Consider the following 5,517-nt stretch of genomic DNA (forward strand, 5'->3'; position numbering starts at 1 on the left):
AAAAGTTTGGGGGGTTGTGTATCTCTCGAGTGATGCAAAGATAAATTTGACCACTATGGGTTGAGAATAAACCATTCATAAGCTTGATATGTTGGCATGAGTTCACACACACACGTTGAGTATTGCATTTGATGAGTAAAGGTTAATTTTATTCTCGCACTATTGATATCGTTTTATTGTTAATGCTAAGTTCCAATCCTGAGACACGGCAAGCTATTAAGTCATGTTTGTTTAGCATTGAGTCACTGCATTGTTTGAGGACAAACAATAGTTTAAGTTTGGGGGATTTGATAAGTATGTTTTTACACACTGATTTGGTTCACAAACATGACTTAAACATGGATAAAATGGTTGAATTGTGACTTAATCTAGTTAAATTCATGCATTGTAGGTAATTCAATGGAAATTGTGGAATTCAGGAGAAAAGAGCCAAAGAAGGACCAAAACGCAACAAATTGATAGTTCGAGGACCAAAGGTGAAAATATTGAGAAGTTGACCTAAATGCAAAACGAGAATAAAAACATGTCGAGTATGAGCTCAAGGACAAAGCAAAATAAGTGGAGGAAGAAAGAATCGAAGAGGGACTGAAATGAAGACAGTTAAAAGTTGGAGGACTAAAGCGCAAATACTCAAAAGATGAGCCGAATGAGTGGCAAGAGATTCGATGGTGTCAATCATCAATTGTAGGATAACATTTGTTGAAAAGATAAAGAAATCGAAGAAAGAAGTCAAGAGAAGCAACAAGAAAAGTTCAGGGACCAAAATGTAAAGACTTCATAGTTGGTTAGTCTATGCAACCGCATAGTGTAACCATCTATGCGTTCGCATAGATGGTTGCAGGAAAATTTGGGGGAAAATTTATTGGTCTATGCGATCGCATAGAAACCTTCTATGCGGTCGCATAGTGATACTTCGAGGGCCTCCGTTGCAGTTTTTTGTTTTCGTTGAAACTCTTTTCCTACTTGATTTTGACACGATATAAATACCCAAAATCATCAAATTGAGAGGAGGAACGATCAGGGAGAAGAAATACACTCAATTTGAAGGCAAGAAACACAATCTTGGGCTTGATTTCACAAGGATTCAAGAAGGAATTGAAGATTACACACAAAATTGAATGATTATCATACGGGTGTGTTCTTTATATCTTTTAATTTTGTTTTAATTCTTGATTCTGTAATTATGATCATAGGCTAGGGTTTTTATTCATTAGGAAATCGATGGACCTTTGATTATTTAATTTCCTTTATTTCATAAATTCAATATAAAGTTTCGGTTGGACAATTGTTTGATTTATATGATTTGATTGCTTCCACAATTATTGGCCATATGTTATGTTAGTTTAGATGATTTATTCTTTGCATTCGAAAGAAGGGGAATAGATTCGATATAATATAAATTAACAAAGGGTTCGATAGGGGATAGAAATATACCTCTATGCTTTGTGCAATTCATAAGGTGTTCATAAAAATTCATGCATTCTTGTATATTTGCATCATCCATAGAAATATAGGCTGGTGGTGTGCAAGAGTAGATTCAATATATATCGAGAGAGTATATTGGATAGGTTTAGGAACATTGAATTGGCATTTTTCCATCGATTCGTTGAATTTGTGAAATTAGGGTTTTTAATAGTCAATTGGGGATTCGAGATCCTAATGATTGCATTTCAATTTATTTCTATACATTAACTTCCAAAATTGCGTATTTACATTTTAATTGAGTTTTTGAGTCATTCAATTAGTGAAATTTCGAAATTAGGGCTTCCAATTTCGAAATTAGGGTTTTCTTTAAAAATTAGGGTTTCAAATTGGGGATTTCTCCCACAATTAGGGGTTTTCACATTTAAACCAAATTTTCATTCAATTAGATTCGGTTAAGGTCACATTAGTCTAATTAGAGCTAATTCAATCCTCGTGGGAACGATACTTGGACTCATAGTCCATTTTACTACTTGTTAACGAACCGTACACTTGCGTTGGATTTTAAAATTGAAAGAAATAATTCTGTGAACATTCCACATGAACCTTGTTTCGAATTGTCGCAAGCTTTTCGAAATGTCGGTATAGGCCCAGAACGGACACCGTATACGAAAGTTATGCCAATTTTTTTGAAAACTGACAATTCAAGCTTTTTGTGTACGTAAATGTCTATCCTACCGCACGAACCTCGTTCCTAATCGTCGCGAACATTTCGAAATGTGGTTATGGGCCCAAAATGGACACCGTATACGAAAGTTATGCCTATTTTTTTTAAAACAAACAATCAAAGAGCTCCGGGAGCGAAAGTATCTATCCTTCCACACGAACCTCGTTCCGAATCGTCGTGAGCTTTTCGAAATGTGGTTATGGGCCAAAAATGAACACCGTATGTGAAAGTTATGCCAATTTTTTAGAAAACTGACAATCCAAGTGTTCCGTGTACGTAAGTACCTATTCTTCCACACAAACCACATTTCGAATTGTCGCGAACTTTCCAAAATGTGATTACCGGCCCAAAACGGACACCGATGCAAAAGTTATGCCAATTTTTTTTGAAAATTAACAATCCAAGCATTTCGTATATGTAAGTGCCTATTCAGCCATACGAACCTCATTTCGAATCATCGCGAGCTTTTCGAAATGTGGTTATGGGACCAAAACGAACACCGTATACGAAAGTTATGCCAATTTTTTCAAAAATTGACAATCCAAGTGTTCTGTGTATGCAAGTGCAGGCTCTTCCACACGAACCTCGTTCCGAATCATCGCGAGCTTTCCAAAATGTGATTATGGGCCAAAAAGGGACACCGTATGCGAAAGTTCGGCCAATTTTTTTTTAAAGTTGACAATCCAGGCATTCCTTGTATTCAAGTGTCTGTTCTTTCACAGGACCCTTGTTCCAAATCATTGCGAGCTGTCCGAAATGTTTGTTATGGGCCCAAAAATTGACACCGTATGTGAAAGCTATGCAAGTTTTTTTTTTTTTAAAACTGACAATCCAAGATATGAACTTGGTTCCGAATCATCGTGAGCATTCCAAAATGTGGTTATGGGCCAAAAACGGACACCGTATGCGAAAGTTAGGCCAAATTTTACAAAAACTAATATTCCAAGCATGTCATGTACGCAAGTATCTATTCTTCCACATGAACCTTGTTTTGAATTATCACAAGCTTTCTGAAATGTTGGTATAGCCCAGAACGGACACCGTATGCGAAAGTTATGCCAATTTTTTCAAAAACTGGCAATCCAAGCTTTTTGTGTATGCAAACGTTTGTTCTACCGCACGAACCTCGTTCCGAATCATCGCGAACATTTCGAAATGTAGTTATGGGCCCAAAACGGACACCGTATACAAAAGTTATACCTGTTTCTTTGAAAACAAACAATCAAAGCATTCCGTACACGTAAGTGTCTATTCTTCCACATAAACCTCGTTCCGAATCATCGTGAGCTTTTTGAAAAGTGGTTATGGGCCAAAAATGAACACCGTATGTGAAAGTTATGCCAATTTTTTTGAAAACTGACAATCCAAGTGTACCGTGTATGCAAGTACCTATTCTTCCACACGAACCACGTTTCGAATTGTCGCGAGTTTTCCAAAATGTGATTTGGGCCCAAAACGGACACCGCATGCGAAAGTTATGCTAGGTTTTTCGAAAATTGACACTCCAAGCATTTCGTATATGCAAGTGCCTATTCAGCCACACGAACCTCATTCTGAATCGTCGCGAACTTTTCGAAATGTGGTTATGGGCCCAAAACGAACACCGTATGCGAAAGTAATGCCAGTTTTTACGAAAACTGACAATCCAAGCGTTCTATGTACCCAAGTGCAGGCTCTTCCACATGAACCTCGTTCCAAATCATCGCGAGCTTTCCATAATGGGATTATGGGCCAAAAAGGGACACCATATGCATAAGTTAGGCCAATTTTTTTTAAGTTGACAATCCAGGCATTCCTTGTATTCAAGTGCCTGTTCTTCCACATGAACCTCATTCCAAATCATCGTGAGTTGTCTGAAATGTTTGTTATAAGCCCAAAACGGATACCGTATGTGAAAGCTATGCTAATTTTTTTGAAAACTGACAATCCAAGCGTTTCGTGTATGCAAGTGTATATTCTTCCACACGAACCTGGTTCCGAATCATCGTGAACATTCCAAAATGTAGTTATGGGCCAAAAACGGACACCGTATGCAAAAGTTAGGCCAAATTTTATGAAAACAAACATTCCAAGCATTTCGTGTACTCAAGTATCTGTTCTTCCACACGAACCTTGTTTCAAATTGCCACAAGCTTTCTGAAATGTTGGTATAGCCCAGAACGGACACCGTATGTGAAAGTTATGCCAATTTTTTCGAAAACTGACATTCCAAGTGTTCCGTGTACGCAAGTACCTATTCTTCCACACGAACCACATTTCGAATCTTCGCGAGCTTTCCAAAATGTGATTAAGGGCCCAAAACGAACACTACATGTGAAAGTTATGCCAGTTTTTTCAAAAATTGACAATCCAAGCGTTTCGTATATGCAAGTGCCTATTCAGCCACATGAACCTCATTCTCAATTGTCGCGAGCTTTCTGAAATGTGGTTATGGGCCCAAAACGGACACCGTATGCAAAAATTATGCCAATTTTTTCAAAAATTAACAATCCAAGCGTTCCGTGTATGCAAGTGCCTATTTTTCCACACGAATCTCATTCCGAATCTTCGCCAGCTTTTTGAAATGTGTTTATGGGCCCAAAACAAACACCGTATGTGAAAGTTATGCCAATTTTTTTGAAAACTAACAATCCAAGTATTCTGTGCATGTAAGTGCTTGTTCATCCACACAAAACTCATTCCGACTCATCACGAGCTTTTCAAAATGTGGTTATGGTCCCAAAACGAACATCGTATGCGAAAGTAATGCTAATTTTTTTGAAAATTGACAATCCAAGCTTTCCATGTACACAAGTGTTTGTTCTACCGCAAGAACCTCGTTCCGAATTGTCGCGAACTTTCTGAAATGTGGTTATGGGCCCAAAATGGACATCATATGAGAAAGTTATGCCAATTTTTTCGAAAACTGACAATCCAAGTGTCCCGCGTACGCAAGTGCCTATTCTTCCACACGAACCACGCTTCGAATCTTCGTGATCTTTTCGAAATGTAATTACGGGCCCAAAATGGACACTGCATGCGAAAGTTATGCCAGTTTTTTCAAAATTTGACAATCCAAGCATTTCGTATATGCAAGTACCTATTCAGCCACATGAACCTCATTTTGAATCATTACGAGCTTTCTGAAATGTGGTTATGGGCCCAAAACGGACACCATATACGAAAGTTATGCCAATTTTTTCAAAAACTGACAATCCAAGCTTTCCGTGTATGTAAGTGCCTATTCTTCCACACAAATCTCATTTCGAATCTTCGTCAGCTTTCTGAAATGTGATTATGGGCCCAAAACGGACACTGTACATGAAAGTTATGCCAGTTTTTTTGAAAATTAACAGTCTAAGCGTTCTGTTCACGTAAGTGCTTATTTT

This window comes from Olea europaea, unplaced genomic scaffold, assembly GCF_002742605.1.
Source record: "Olea europaea var. sylvestris unplaced genomic scaffold, O_europaea_v1 scaffold83, whole genome shotgun sequence".
Lineage (NCBI taxonomy): Eukaryota > Viridiplantae > Streptophyta > Magnoliopsida > Lamiales > Oleaceae > Olea > Olea europaea.